This window comes from Trichosurus vulpecula, chromosome 8 (assembly GCF_011100635.1).
Source record: "Trichosurus vulpecula isolate mTriVul1 chromosome 8, mTriVul1.pri, whole genome shotgun sequence".
Classification (NCBI taxonomy): domain Eukaryota; kingdom Metazoa; phylum Chordata; class Mammalia; order Diprotodontia; family Phalangeridae; genus Trichosurus; species Trichosurus vulpecula.
In genome coordinates, this window is record NC_050580.1 from 159,573,789 (window position 1) to 159,590,738 (window position 16,950).

Here is a 16,950-nt window from a genome sequence, read left to right on the forward strand (position 1 = left end):
GACAAAATACAACTTGCTCCTCCATATTCGTATTTAGGGCAGACACTGAGTCCCACATCAGTAACACCTACAAAAATCTCTATTCATAGACAAGAGCTTAAGACACTCAATGATTTTCAAAAGCTGCTTGGAGAGAGTAATTGGGTTCCTCCTCACCTACAAATAAGTACCCAGGAGTTGGGAGAAGTATTCAAGATCTTAAGGGGAGATCCACACCCCAGTTCTCCTCGACAATTGACCCCACAAGCCTCACAACAACTGACAAAAGTTGAGGAGGCTCTTCAAAAGTGCCAAACATATAGGATTGATCCCAAGAGCCTGCTAGAAGTTACTATCCTCCCTACACCAAAAATTCCTTTTGGGGCTTTACACCAACAAAATGACATCACAGAATGGATATGACATCATAGAATGGATTATTTGCCATTTCAAGCCTCAAGAAGCATTTCTCCTTACCCTTAAATGGTTGCTTAACTCCTTCAGAAAAGCATATAAAGAGTCACATTGCTGACAGGGAATAGACCATATGCTGTTCATCAGCCATATACTAAAGAACAGGTGGAGCTTCTACTAGCTAATGACCTTGACTGGCAAGTTTTTCTAATGATTTATCAAGGTCCCATTGATTCAATAATTAAACACCCCGCATTCCAATTCTTAATGACTTACCAGTGGATATTTCCCACAATCGTGAAGTCCTACCATGCTAGGACAGTATTCACTGATGCAACTCAGCACCACCAAGCATGCTATTTCTCCCCACCAAATGTAAAGCAAATAATTACTACACCATTTTCATCTACACAGCAAAATGAGCTGTATGCTATAATAGCTGCATTAAGGGACTTCTCTGAACCAATTAACACTATATCCAATAGTAAATATGCTGTCTATGTAATCCAACATATTGAGACTGCCCAAATAAAATTGGCTCAAAATCTCTCTATAAATCAGCTTTTCCTTGACTTGCAACATCCTATTCAAACAGGAAGAGAGCCAGTTTTTTGTTCTCACATTTACTTGCACACCACATTACCAGGCCCACTGACTGAAGGGAATTCAATAGATCTACTAACCACATACTCCTTTTCAATGAGAGAAGCCCAACAATTCCATGCACACTTTCATCAGTCCTCTAAAATGCTACACAAACAATTTCACATCACACAGAAACAGGCTAGAAATATAGTAAAATTTTGCCCACAATGTATGCCATATCTACCTCCCCCTGCCCCCCCCCCCCATACTGCAATCAACCCTCAAGGCATTGAGCCTTTACAACTTTGGCAAATGGATGTCACTCACTACCAACCATTTGGTAAGCTTCGATACATCTATGTTACAATAGATATCTTTTCTTCATATACTATAGCCACTGCACAATCAGGGGAAGCCTCTACACATGTGATCTCTTAGCCTGCTTCATGGTGGCCGGTGCCCCAGAAGCTCTAAAGATGGATAATGGCCCAGCTTACACCAGCAAATCAAAGAATTCTGTTCCACATTCCAGATAAAACACAGCATGGGAATCCCACGCAACCCAACGGGACAGGCCATTGTAGAAAGACGTAACAAGGACGTTAAAATTCTCTTAGGAAAAACAAAAGAAAGGGGGAGGCGGGCAGGAAAAAAGGATAAAAAGAAGGTTGGATCAAGTGCTATATACTATAAATTTTCTAACACCAGATAACCAAAACTTAACCCCAGCACAAAAACATTTTAATAGACAAAAACAAAGGTTCTGGAATGATGAGGACATACCAATCATGTGGAAAGACCCAAAAACAGGATGTTGGGAAGGGCCAGCTAGGCTACTAACATGGGGGCAAAGGTATGCTTGTGTCTCCCCAGATGACGCAGAAAAAACAATCTAGATCCCAGAAAAAAACATCTGACCCTGTGACTACACTGGCCAACAGAATAAGGATGCTCAACATACAGAAAAAACCCATAAGAGAGAAGAGGAAAAGAAACCAAAGACCCAGGAGGAGGGGTGGCTACAAGAGCCTCACTACCCTTCTTGCCATGATTATGATTTTGGGGGTGAAAGAAAATAAGACTCACTAGGCATGTATGCCTTTTCCACCATGGCTTAGGCTCACCACCTGGTGGAATACAACCAAGCTACCAGGCAGCCTTGAACTTGATGTCTGGTCCACACAGACGGTGTGTCATGGTCACCATGGGTCCTATCACTGTGAATCACAGTATATGGTACATAAATCATTCGGGAGAGGGGGATTACTATGTATAAGCTTGACTCCCATATCCCTATTTCTTTGTATCTACAAATTTATGGCATAATCATAATGTGACATGAGATCTAAGTGATTTAGAATTTATCACCCACCTAATTGGACACAGCAAAGCCCCAGGAATTGATCCTTAAGGCATCACCAATGAGTTATTGCAACTCTTAAAGCAAGTCAAAGCAACAACATTGCTGCCACTTTCCTCCCTTGTTTGCCTTCTGGGTCTCATAGGGCCCTGTCTTCTACAAGTCATTATTTGACTCATCATTAGCTTAAGCTCCACCTTATTTAAAAAAAAAGGGGGGGGGGGGAGATGTAGAGAGCCAGCTCTGAGAAAGTCCATTCTGGGATAAGATACAGGCCAGATTTTCACTGAAGCCTTTTGCCCTTGGGCTGATAACTCAGGATGTGAGCTCTCCAAACTCCCTGGGCACACATGTGCTAAACACCACCTGTGGGCTGTTAACACAATACTGTTATGGCAAAAAGGGAACAAAGCACAAGGAAGTCATGCAATGTAACAAACGTTTAGCACAAGAACCTGTGGATCTGCTTGCCACAGACAGTGAAAAGAAGACATGGGCTAGGCGGAAGAGTATAGCACAGCTCCCTTTATTAAGCTGAGGGAAAGGGCTTATATACTTTTTAGGCATCCTTTTTCCTTCTGTTGGCCTGGCCCACACGGCCACTGGCGGCAGTAAGTGACCTTCACATATGCACATACCAAAATATTCACAGAAGTACTTTTTGTAGTAACATGAAACTAATGAAAAAGGGAAAAGGCCATTTGAAAGAAACAAAAGATTTTCATGAACTGATGCATACTGCAATAAACAGAACAAGGAAACATACACAATAACTAGGATTATTTATGTATATATACACATATACACACATACATATGTATAATATATGAGTAACAAAAACCAGTAAAATAAAGCTAAATGCTTTGGGTTTGTAATATCTAATCTGAACCCAAGAAAGAGAGAGAAAATATACCTACTTTTCTTGGAGTGATGGAGAGTTATGCTATCAGACACCGTCTGACAATGTCATTTGGTTCTACTATTTTTCTTTGTAACAAAAGAAGGCTAGCGGAAATAGGGGATCTGGAGTATATCCAAAAATGATGATAAAGGAGGGAGGAGATAGAATATCCTACAAGGAGAAATAGCTAATAGGCCAGTCTGATTACTTCAGTAATGCATAGGTGAGAATAAAGTGCTTCAGGAATAACAATCTGGCAGCTTCCTAAGGATTAGAGAAAGGGAGGAAAAAAGAAGCTACTGAAACCAGTTAGGAGACTATTCTAAAGCTCCCAGAGAATGAATGAATGAAAAATCATTTGTTAAATGCTTACTAAGTGCCAAGAATTGTGCTGGGAATACAAATTTGAAAATCAAGATATTCTCTGTCCTAAATGAGCTTACATTCTAATAGGAGGAAACAACATATTTCATTATGGAGAATCTTTTTGTCCAGGAAGTCACAGGGACACTGAGTGGAATCACAGAGCAACTGACTGATTTAAGTTTCTTCCAGGAATGATAGTTTGATTTATTTTTCCCACAGCTAGAGGCGCTAAGGGAGAGGGTATATAAAAGAGGCATAGTACAGGCATGGTACAAAGATGATGAGAAAGCAGCACAGTAGGTCTCATAGGTATGGAGAATTCTGACCAGTCAAGAAACAAAGGCACAGTGGAAGGCTAATGTTAGAACAGAGCATATAACTGAGGAAAGGAGATGATGACCCAACCTGAATGGGTGGTTGCTGGGTGAGTTGTAAGGGGAGAGAGATTTAAGGGCAAGAAAGAAGGCTAAAGAAGGTCTAAAAAAAAAAAGTCTTTGGGGATTTAGCAATAACAAGACGGCCTTGGAGAAAAGTTTTACTCAAGTAGTGGTAGTTGGAAGCCAGACTGAAAAGAACTGAGGAGTGTGACAGCTTTTTTCTTTTTTCTAGTCTGGCTGTGAAGGGGATTGAACAGACACATACCAACAGAAGAGATGGAAGGGTAGGTGTAAGTGGTTTTTTTAAAAGGATAGGGAAGAAGTAGGTATGTTTATAGGTAACAGGGAAAGACTTGGTGAATAAGGAAATATTAAAAATTAAGAGAAGATGATCAAAGAGGTAAGCTCTTGCAAATAGGACATTTGTGAAAGGACCAAGGGCAGAAGAAGATGGGTTTAGCATTGTCGTGAAGGTCATTTATTTCTTTGAAAATAGATGCAAAGGAGGAAAAATTAAGCCAGAATTAAGTGCCTACTATGTGCAAGACTCTGGGCTTCTAAAGACGTAAAATAACAGTTTAGTATCTGATAGTGGCAGAGAAAGTGTACATACATAAGACATGTATGCAAGTAAGAATTATACAAGATAAGGTGCAAGAACAAATCATAAATCTAACCAAGTTTTAGTATCACAGCTAATTTTTATCATCCACTAATATCTTACAGCAATAACGATGGTCTGTGGTGAAGTTATATAAAGCAGGTTTTATTTTGTTTCAGGGTTGGCTTGTATTTTTTTAACCGGGATTTGCTATTTCATCTCCTTATGTGGAAATTCCCTCTATTAATGCAGGAAAAGCAAGCAGATTTTTAAAAAATAAACTTATATTTGAGACTTTATTAAAAACTTAAAGTTAGACAACAATTTAAATGACAACGGTCAGGTTGAGGCAAAATGTTGTAGTGGCTAGAGAGCCAAAACAAAGAAAACCTGGCTTCAGGTTCCCTCTGACACAGAGGTTCCTGTGACCTTGAACAAATACATCACTTAACCTCTCAGCACACTAAGTAACTCTCTCAGTTGCAGAGATGATAATATACATTAGTTGGGGGAGTTTTCTTACCTCAATAATCCCTATAAGAATGAGACTACAAGTTCTGTCCCCACTCCCAATCCCTATCCTTATTCCAAAAAAGTTACGGATGGGTTTCAACTCAACAAACATTTCTTAAGTACCTACCACATGTGTTAGGCCCTGTAGTAGGTTTTAGACAAAAAAAAACCCAACAGTTTCTTTCTTCAAGGAATTTATATTCAAAGGAAGGGATACAGCACGTTCACAAGAAAGTAAATACAAAATATATATGAAGCTATACATAGTAACTTCAAGAGGCAAGGTGCTAACCAGTGTCACAAAGAGGCAAAGCCTATGTTTAAAAAGGTGGCACTTGAGCTGTATCTGAAGGAGGTAGAGGTGAGGCAGGAGAATATTCTAAATACAGGGAAATATGGCATAGAAAAAAAAAGATATAGTGCATGATTCCCCACTAAGCAGGCCAATTATATTGGACCAGGGAGTGAGTAAAGTAGAATAATATGAAACAAGACTAGAAAGAGGAGGAAGAGCCATAACTGTATAGGGCTTTCTGTACTGGGTAATAAGTTGGCTGAAGTGATGTGAGGTTCCTTTGTAAATTGCTTTGTGACTTAGTGGTTCAAAGTTGTCATTCATCAGTTTCTTAATTATAAAAATATATTCCCTAATGTAAAATATCCTACATCTTGAGATCTGGGACCGCTGCCAGTATTATAAAGAAAATTCTTAAGGAAACATTTTAAAAAACCACTATCACAATATAGAAAAGTAGGGATAATAAGGAGATTCACAAACTAAGAGAACATACTAGATATTAACAGTTTTTTAAAATTCTCACAGTACTGATTCTGGCATGCAAACACACAATCTAAAAAATGAATTTAGCCACAGTATCATAGATTTACAACATGTGAAGCTCTACCTAGAGGTCATTTGCTTCTTCATTATACAAATGAGGAAACTGAGGCCCAAGAAGTTAATTGGCCAAAGTCAAACAGCAGTAAAGTGGTAGCGTCATTATTCTAACCCAACATATAAAAATGTTTCGAACTGATGTATCTAACCAACATACATTAATACACAGCTGTGCTCCTAAAGCACCACAGAAAATACAATTTTAATAATTTCTAATTTCATTAATTTAAGATATACTTATTGGCCATCTACTAAATTCATAGCAATATTTGTGTACTCATGTACCAAATGATTTTCAGTGCGCTACAATATTCAACAAACTAGACCAATGAACTTTGTTCAACAAAATTGAACAAAATAAAGATTAAAGATTTAAATATCCGCAAGTGAACAATAAATGACTGGTACTGAGGGACAAAATATATGAAAGACACAAACAAAAAGAACTTATTCAGCATGAGGTAAAAACAAGGAGTAATAAAGCTTCATTTTGACTACCATTTGAGAAATTATAAATGGCACGTATAGTGTCAGGGATACTTTACATTATACAACTAAAATGTGGGGCACCTAGGTGGCTCAGTGAGTAGAGCACCGGTCCTGGAGTCAAGAGGACCTGAGCTCAAATCCAGCCTTACACACTTGACACACTTACTAGCTGTGTGACCTTGGGCAAGTCACTTAACCTCAGTTGCTCTGCCTTCCCCCCTCCAAAAAAAATTATAAATTAAATTAAAAATATACAGCTAAAATGCCTTCACTAATGCAGAGATGTCTTTCTCCTCACTGGACAGATGAAGTGATTTGTTTTCTTAGTATATTTTCTCTTTCTAGGGGTATGAGCACCTTAAGTGCTAACAAAATTTTTACTATTTCAATGGAAAAAAGCCTTTAATAAAGCCCTTTAAAAAAGCACCTAATTTTGGTGATAAGACAATGAATATAGAAAGATTAAAAAAAGAAGTACTCAGGCCTCAGGAGCTTACACTCTACTGGGAAGATACAACAGAGACACAGATAATCAAATACACCTTAATTGCAAGTGGGATATAGCAGTAACAACTGGAAAGGATCAGAAAGGTTTTCCACAGTAAATGCACCTGAAAAGTTAGGGATTCTAAGAGCTGAGTGGGGGAGTAGATCAACAATAAACCAACAAGCACACATTTAAGCTCAAGACAAGTGTTTTTTTAAAAAATTGTACCTGACCTCAAGATGCTTCCTTTCTAATAAATGTGGAATGGCATTCTGTACAAAGGAAAATGGAATGTCAACTTAAAACTGTGAGTAGAGCCAGTTTGGCTAGAATACACTATGTGAAGGGAGTGATATGAAATAGAGTTGGAAAAGCAGCTGAGCCACATTGTAGAGAATTTCAAATTCTGAACTAAAGAGTTTGCATTTTATTGTGTAAGCAACTTAAAGAGATACTGAAACTTCTCTGAATAGAGGACACATAATCAAAACTCTGTTTTTAAAATATCCATTTGAAGTCTGTGTGAGAGATGGATAAGAGAAAGCAGAGACAAATAAGACCAAGTAAAGTAGGAGGTCCAAGCCAGAGGTGATAAGGACCTGAAGAAGGGACACAACATGGAGAGAAACAGACACATCCAAGAGATGCTATAAGGTAGGATCACAAGATGTGGAAATTGACAAGAAAAGCAGAGTGAAAGCTGACTCTAAAATTTTTAATCTGGTTGACTAGAAGAATGGTAGTATCCTCAAATGTATGTATGTGTATATGTTTGAAAAGGTGGATTAGGAAGGGGAAGACTGAGCATCATTTTGGACATAATGATTTTGAAAATCTGATACAGATTCAGGTGGAGATGTCCAGCAGCCACTTGATAATTTAAGACTGGAGTTTTTTAGAAAGATTAGAACCAGATATATAGATTTGGAAGTTTATCTGTGTAGAGATAATAATTGTACCCATATGAGCAGAGATCAAAGAGAAAAAAAAGAAAGGAGACCCAGGAGAGATCCTTCAGAGTCCCTCATACTTAAGGGACAGATGATGATCCAGAAAAGGAAAATTAGCAAGACCAGTCAGACAGCTGAAAAGAGAAGCAGGAGAACAAAAGGCAAAGGAGGAGAGAAGATACAAAAAAAAAAAATCAGGAATTGATGTGTCAGAAATTGCAAAAAAATCAAGTAGTATGAGAACTGAGGAAAAGCCATAGGATTTAGTAGAAAAGAGGATACTAGTGATCTTGGAGAAACAAATTAAGAAGAGAATTTAAAATCTACAAGGACAGACAACATGAAGGCTAACAGCTTTACCTTACAGATGAATTAATTGAAGTCCTAAAAGGTCAAACTTTAGCTCATGGTCACTCAGCTAATTAGAGTCAAAGACAAGACTAGAAACCAAATACTACTTTCCCCCAGGCAAGAGCTCTATTACACTGTATAGACCCACAAAGAATCTGAATATGGAATTGTTGTACATACTAATCCTCATAATCATATAGGAGTGAGACATGTTTTTCTATTAAAAACCACTGACCTACTGAGAATAAGTGGGGAGACAAAAAAGATACAATTATGCTTTTAATAAGGCACAATGAAGGATGGTCTTAAATCTGACTTTTATGGTCTTGTGAATAAATCTTTTCATGCTTCTGAATTTGAGCTGAAGGGAAAAAATGTATGTGTGTGAGTGTGAGTGTGTGTGTGTGTGTGTGTATACACACACACATATACACATACTTAGAAAGAGCTATCAACAGAAAACTTCTTTTTCTTATATCGTCCATGGTGTAGAGACCATGGGATCTTGAAGGCTGTGGAGCTCTACGTAGAAATTCTTCCAATACTATCTCAGCAAATCCTCTCAACTGAGAAGAAGCCTAGATAAGCTGGGTTAAAATTATCTCAGAAGGTTGGTGACCAAGTGATGAAATTTTCAGCAAAGGCAACTCATGAAATCTGGAGAGTTGAGATTTGCAGTGGAACAAGGAGGCTCCAAAATGATGATACCACAAATTAGTCAATTGTTCATCTCACATTTTATGTTATACTCAAATGGATCTATGATCTCACCTATCTATATAATCGTTGAATTGATGCAGATCACAGCCCATCCCTGCACAAGAGGCGGCACTCTCTTGTGTGATTTTCATTCATGCCTTCCTTTAAAGTTGTTAAGGGGAAACGGCGGGGGTGGGGGGGGTGAGTTCTTAAGCTGTCCATTGCCTGGTGCCATCACAATGCCTGCCCAACTTCTTTTTCAATCATATATTTCCTTTTTATTATTGCATTAAAAATTATTCTATTTATCCAGCCAATTTCTGTAGAAATGAAATACATCTGGAATGTTTAAGTGAAATAACACAAAATTAGAATAACCTCACCTTAAGTTTTAACTTTTATCCTCAAAATACTCACTGCCAATAAGTATGAAAATTAAATTTGATTATGAAAATTAATTGATCCACAATTTACGTTCCTTATGCTCAAGTCTAATCTTTCATTTTCCCAAAATCCCAATACAATACTCTTGACTAGAAGGCCAAATTATTCTTCCCTTAGACCAGGTCTCAGTTTTGACTCAATCACTGACTAGTATATGAGTAAAGACTATAAAAGCTATTCTGTCTTGTTTTGAGTGCTTTAATATAAGAATTTTGATAAATGGTCTCCAACATGAGATTAAAATTTCTTGCCATTAATTTGCCCACCTCCTGGTGAATCTCACTACTTCATTCAGTATCTTGCTCAGTCTCCTTCACCTCACCATCTATCTTCTCACTTAGGGGTTCAATCTTCATTATCCCGCTGGACATGCTAGTCTTCCAACTCATCAGCCTCTTCAACTCCCATAAACTTGTTTTCTACCTCAGCATCATTTCCAAGGGGTCACACACTAAACCTCACTATCTCTATGATTTTGAATTCTGAAATTCCACTCTCTTATTATAACCTACTAAACTTCAGTATTTTCCTTTCCCTCGCACCCTTCCTGTTCCCTCTGTCTAACTACTCAGGGTCTGGCCTCACTTTCTTCCATTCATACACTTGACAACATAGTAGTTAGCCAGTTCATCCATGCACTGTCCTCTATTCTTAAATGCCCTTGCCAATTACTAAAGTTGGATCAACCCCACCATTGCTCTTTTCTTCTATTACTCCAGAATACTGAAAGAAGTAACAGTCATATTAAATGGATACACCATAAAGTCAAGCTACGTAATTTCAACTGGTCTCTCACTGCTACATAGCAACACTTTTATTCTTCCCAGAAAGTCTTGTACCTCATAGAAGCTGTTCCAAACTTCCTCCTAGAGTCCCCAAAGACCCATCTCTTAGGTGACCTTGCTTCCCATTCCACTGATAAAACTGAGGCTGTTATGGGAACCCTCATCTTCCCTAATCCAGACTTCTAAAGCCCAGTAACATGTTCAATTGTCCTCACTGTATTTGGTCTAATTCCTGAGAATGAGGTGACCCCATTACTTTCCAATATTATTCTATTTGTGCCCCTCATCTCATACTTCCCTGGGGAATGTTCCACATCAATCATTCCTTTTTCATCTTTCATCTGCCCCTATCTACCAAAGAAGATTGTCTACAAACATGCTTAGGATTCTTCACATGCTTAAAAAAATCCTTCCCTTGGCCCTATCATTCCTACAAGCTATGGCTTTATTTCTCCTCACTTTCACTGCCAAGCTCCTACAAAGAGTTTGTCTATAGTAGCTGCCTTGATTTCCTCACTACTCACTTCTTAACCCTCTTTTAATTAGACTTTCAAACTTACCACTCTAGGAAAACTGTTCCTCCAAAGCTACCAATCAACTTTAATTTGTATATCAAATGGCCTTTTTTGGGTCCTCCTCGTCCTCCCTGTCCTGCCATCCACTTCTTCCTCCTGCACAGTCTTCCCTGGTTATTAGAGGACATTGTTTTCTCTTGGTTCTGCTCTCTGATAAACCCTGCTCATGCTGATCAATATACAGTCATAGTATTAAGATGAATATTTTGAAATTTACCAAAAAATTTTAGGGGATTATCTGAACCAACTAGGCAGCATCAACAATAGCAATCAACTTGGACTCAGGAAGACCTGGGTTGGAATCTTGCTTTAGACACTTATCTTTCTCAGCCCCAGTTTTTTCATCTGTAAGATGAGGGTCCAAATCCATCATCCTATGATAGGCATTTTTTTCTTGAGAACATTAAGAAGACCTGGGTTCAGCTCCAGGTTCTGCCACTTACTAGCCTTGTGACAATGGTGAAGTTTTTTAATATCCCATACCTCAGTTTTTCAGCTGTAAGGTGGAACTAATAATATCTATACTAACTACCTCTTAGGATTGTTTTACTGCCCAGACTAGATATGTAAAATGCAAATTCATTATAAACATTCTATATAAACACAATGCTACAAAAATTTGATGGTGGAGTATTGACTACACTGAATTGTGTTAAATTGCTGTTAATTAAAAATAAAAAATTATGCATTACCATTAGAAAATATTCCAAATGTTTTCTTTTTTAAGTTGGATAAAGAGTCTTTATCCGTTGAGATTTTTCTCTGAATTCTAAATTATCTTTTTGGAGAAAACTGCAGAAAATCATTCTATTCATTGAAACCACCTAGTTAATACAAATTATTCCCTAAAAATTTCTGATAAATCTCAAAGTTTTCATTTTAACACTATGACTATAATTTTTCAGATTCTGGAATGCAAAATCGCTTAGTTACTGTTCAATGAATGTTTATTTACAACTAACTTAAAATTTTGTGATTTCCTTTGCTGCTACTTTATAGAACACTTTTCTATTTTGACTCAGGCAAAAATGTGGCTGTTGAACCTAGTAAGGCACAAAACTAGCATTAGAGTGATCTAATGCAATGTTAAGTCATTTTGAAAGCAATAAATTAAAAATTGCAGAATGGAAGCCTAGCTTAGATGAAGCTTTTCAAGGATCATATAGGCTGAATAAAATAAGGAAATTAAGCATAAAATGACCCCCCCCAAAAGGTAAAGTTATCAGAGAGATTCATAAGCTTGCTACATTTGAACACCTCTTATAAAATGGAGTATATTGCGGCTATGACAACTTACCTCAAATATACGTTCACTCACATTACACATATATAAACACACATGAAATCTGTGAACAATACAATTTATTTTCACCAAGCCATATACAAACACTAACAAGTTAAACGAACGGCCTATACTGCCTGGGCTGTTGTTGTTGTCTTAAGGGGGGGAGCTATAGTTCTGAGAGGAAATGTCCGTAGAAGGCTAGGCTAACCTATTTTAGAAAGACTGACACAAACCTCTTATCCTGCAGTTGAGGGTAGATATTCCCACTGCAGCAGCACTGCCACTGACTTTGGCAAAATCTCTAAGGACAATAACAGAAATATTACATTTACGTAACGAGAATCAACAATACACACACACATTTTATGCGTCTACATGTCTGACATTGTGTACCTTACACATTCCCTTGGATTTCAGCAATAGGCAACCTCTAGCCAGGCAGAAAGCTAATTTAACGTTTTCCAAATCCACCCCCCGCTCCCCCCAACACGGTTACCTTCATAAGTCCATTGTCAAATCGTACTCCCACGCCTCAATCCTTCGTCCATATCGAAGTCTTACAGGAGACCCGAAAATGTAAGCTAAATCCCCTCCCCCACTACTCCCTACTCTGGGGTGTGGGTGTGTCTGTAGACAGCTCTGGTTTCCCACAAAGTCCAATGCAATCTTGCCCAAAGACTCAGACCCCAGCTCAGTCCTGGCCCGAAGATAACCCGCCAGTCGCCGAAGACCCCAGCCATCCCGGGCCGCAACCCTTCCTCTTTCTCCCCTCCCTGCCGGCCCCTCCCCCGCCGCGCGCACGCGCGTCCAGCGGTCCCTCCCTCTCCCTTTCCTCTCCCTTCCTCCTCCCCCCTCCGCTCCCCTCACCTTAGGCACTGGGCACCCCCTTCCCCTGGGTCCGGTAATCACCGGCCCATGAGGAGGGCAGGGGACGTAAAGGGGGCGTTGGCAGCTAAGAATCCGCGCTGCTCCCCTTGGCCTCGCAGGCCCCGACGGTCCCGAGCAGCGTCTGTCACTGGCACTTCCCCGAGAGGAGCCGGGAAGAGGCACTGTACAGGGCCAGCCCAGCAAGCCCAGCCTGGCCCGGCGCAGAGGCTGAGCTCAGTCCCACCGCCGCCTGCGATCGTTCCTATCTTGGACTGCGCAGTCCGTGCACCGCGCCGCCGCCGCCGCCTCAGCCAATCCCTCCCCCACCACAGCCAGCGCGACACTTAGGCAACTTTTCGACAATCCGGAAAGCGCGGACGCAAAAGGCTTTCCCTCCTCCCACCCCCTCCGCAGCGATGCATTTCCTTCTGCGTTTGCGCGAGTTCCTGCTCATCATACGCTTCCGCCCCGCCTCCCCCCTCCCCCTCTAATGCTTCCGCACAGTATCAGTTCCAAAGCTCATAGATTTCATTTTCTTTGCTAATACTGATTATTTCTTCACCTTGTTAATTTTCTAACTAAAAACAACAGCTAGAGAAAGTAATGGCAATGCCAAATTAATAAAAACAGATCAGTTTTTATACTAAAATAGTCCTATTAAAATTCTCGTTGCATAAATTAATAATAAAAAAAATATTTGATGATACCAGCTAATTTACACGAGGGTTAAGGTGCATTTGCCAATGGTGTGGTGCAGAGACAACTAGTAATTTTTTAAACTGAGGCAAGCACCACAAAACAAAAAAGGCTCACAGGTGGGAGGGGAACCCCATGCAACAAGACATATCCCGAACTGTGAGGGTGCTGCTGAGGAGATTGATCATCTTCACTCCCCGAACAATCGAACTGTTTAAACTATTTTTGATAATACAGTCCGTTCTACAAGTCTACCAAAATGGCTGCCCTGCTGTTCCTCAAACAGGACATTTTATCTCCCAGGCTGTCCCCCGTGCTAGTGTCAGTCTTTCTAAAATAGATTAGCTGGGCCTTTTACGGCCAGAACTTTAGCTCCCCACCCACCCACGTCCCCAGATGACAGCGACAACCCACGAAATATAAACTGTTCATTTACCTAGTGTTTATAGCTTAGTGCTAATAAATTGCATTGTTCTGAGATGTCATATGTATTTATATATATGGAATGTAAGTAAATGTATATTTGAAATCTTTCCTCCCTTCAGCTTAGAATTCCTAGTTTCCTTTCGTCAGCTCTAATAACACCACCTACATAAGGCCGTTCCTCATACTTCCAGCTGCTAGTGCCTCCCCTGCCCCAATTTAGTTTTACTTATTTAGCACTTATCCGTGTGCATACATGTCTCTACAGAGACTGTAAGCTCCTTTAGAGCAAGGACTTGTTTTTTTGGTTTGTTTTTGTGTCCCCATTGCCTAGCACAGTGCTGGGTACCAATGTAGAATCTTAATATCCCACTCCTAATGCTTTCCTTCTGTACGGACAAACAACAACCAGTTTACACTGTATCTTCCGCGCACAATTTTTTGCATGCTGCCTCTCAGATTAGACCATAAGGACATTTGTGTCCTTAGAACTTAGCACAGTGGCTGGCATACAATAAATACATAATAAATGCCTGACTGATTGAGATTGATGGATTCATGATTGACTATGAGGTACTAAGCTCCGTTGTTTCTTCACATGGAACAACCCAGAAGCCTGATTACTTAGAAAGAAGTGGCAAATCTTACAGCAAATAGTGTTGTTTGGGGACTGAGAGTTTAAAGCCATTCCAATCCCCCCTCCCAAAAAAAGAACCCTCAAACCATAATGTTAGAGAGAGAAGAGAACTTAGTAATCATCTAATTCACCTCATGGATTTTACAAAACAAGAAACTAAGGCCTCAGAGAGGGAAGTGACTTCTCTAAGGTCATCAAGGAACTTATTCAATTTTCATTGACACTGAAAAACATTTTATATAATAACATCAATATTATAAAAATGAACAATTTTGATAAGCTAAGAATGAAATTAGTACAGCCAAGAGAACAATTTCTACAACACCGTAAATACAAACTATTTTTAAAGCTGTAAGAATCCATATCATGATTTCAGAAGATCTATGATGAAACATGCTATCCATTACAGACAGATGGATTTATAGATAGACTTAGGACACAGAATGAGACACAGATATAGACATGTTAAATAGATACACGGGTATAGCCATTGGAAAAAATTGTTTTGACTATGCATATTTGTTACATGAAATCTGCCCCTTTTTTATTCCAATGGGGTAGGGGTGGGAGGGAGAGAAAATAGATTGCTGTTAATTTTTTTTTTTTAAATACAGAGGTGGGAGGTACTACAGGTATGAAATGTTATATGAACTTTCAGTCATATTCAGGTCACAGGTTACTTAACTATTTTACTTTGTCATTGAAAGATCTCCATGAAGCAGAAGTAGTTTGTAAATTTTATAATGTAAAAACAATACACATCAATAAAAACTAAAAGTATTAAACAAACAAAAAAAGCAGGTCAGCTTGTCCAAAAAAGATACTGTCCTCTCTTGAGGAGCAAGTCAGGATGAGCCACTAGTCCAGTGAGAGAACTGTGCACAAAGAGCCAGTCCAACTGAAGAGTGGATAGACTTATACCAAATATTCTGAAAGGATACTGGGACCCTAACTTTCCTGGGATATGAATGGCCTTGGCCTACGAACATTCCTTACACATGTCCCTCACTCATTGTATTTTAATTAATGCTCACTCTCTCCACTGCCCAACCCCTTGGACTCTTGGGTATATTTGTGGGAAAACACACCCCTGGTTTTGGGGGAAAATGTTCTGAAATTACTGCTCTTTCTATGCCATTTAAGTAAATGCTTTGAAAAAGAAAAAGAAGATGGAAACTAAGCTAAGATAGTTAAATGGAGCCCAAACCTTGATAAATCCTATACTGTTAGAGCAAGGGACCTTTCACAAAAAAGGAAACTGAAGTCCAGAGTTAGTCAGAAAAGGGATTAGTCTAAAAAAAGAGATTAGGACATAGCTCTTACCATCACTCCCAGGTTAGCACTGTTTCAACTAGATAATTGGAATTTGGTCTTCCTAAAGGTATGGAAGCACCTCTCTTCCTTCCAGGGCTTTGGCCCCTGGTTTCATGATTCAAGATAGTCAGTTAAGGAGTGAAATAACCCCTCAGTCCTCCCAGGCATAGTCTCAGTTCATCAGAGATGTTTAAAACAGCTTGGGAAGACAATGCTTCAAGTAAGGGAAAAATTCCAGGCATGTGGGGAAGCACATACTATTAATAGTTTAGCACACCTTCTGAAATATCCAAACTATCTGAGCATTCAGTCTACTTTGCTGATTCATCATCTGTATCATGTCCCCAACTGTAGGTATTCCCCACAGTTCAATCCTAGGACTCTTTTCCAACTCTACTCTCTAAAAAACATTGTCAGCTTTCATGAGTTTAACTATTATCTTTACACAGATGACTCATAGATACATATATATGCACATATATATATACACACACATATATGTATTTACGTGCATAATGAAGTGGAGGATTTCCAAGAATTCCTGATGAAAAGGATAAAACTGAGTAGACAATGAAATAGAAACATAGGAGTCAAAAGAAAGAAAGAAAATTACATACAATTGGGAGGGACTATATTGGAATGAATTGTTTACATGAAAATAAGAGGATAAATAACAAAGGCCTACACAGAAGTCTAATATTTTCAAGGATAATAAAGAAAGGTAATAAAACAGAGAGCGGCTAGAGGTGGTTTTGTTTGGTTCTGATGTTCTCTTAGAAGACAGAAATGAGAGGGATAGGAGACTAATGGAGAGGAAGCCAGGTTTAAGAACGGAGCTAGTACAGACAAAGGAATAGTCATAAGCAAAAGAAATTCCAATGTTAAAGGGAGGATTTTTAAAAGATAGGAAGGCAGAGTAAAAACCTGAGATCAGGGGCAGGGCAAGAGGAAGAG

The 16,950-nt window shown here is 39.1% G+C and overlaps 1 protein-coding gene across 7 annotated transcripts in view; it reads right to left on the reverse strand.

Moving 5' to 3' along the window:
• The window catches only part of RNF111 (ring finger protein 111), a 121,170-nt gene extending 107,826 nt beyond the window's left edge, over window positions 1-13,344 (reverse strand). For 2 of the 7 annotated variants that reach the window (XM_036735051.1, XM_036735050.1), the window contains exon 1: window positions 12,927-13,161. The gene's annotated coding sequence lies outside the window, so the exon portion shown is untranslated. Of the gene's footprint in view, window positions 1-12,292; window positions 12,319-12,555; window positions 12,861-12,926 lie in introns of those variants that run through there. The other 5 variants (XM_036735053.1, XM_036735052.1, XM_036735054.1 and 2 more) reach the window with 5 other exon arrangements.
• Window positions 13,345-16,950: the final 3,606 nt, after the last annotated feature.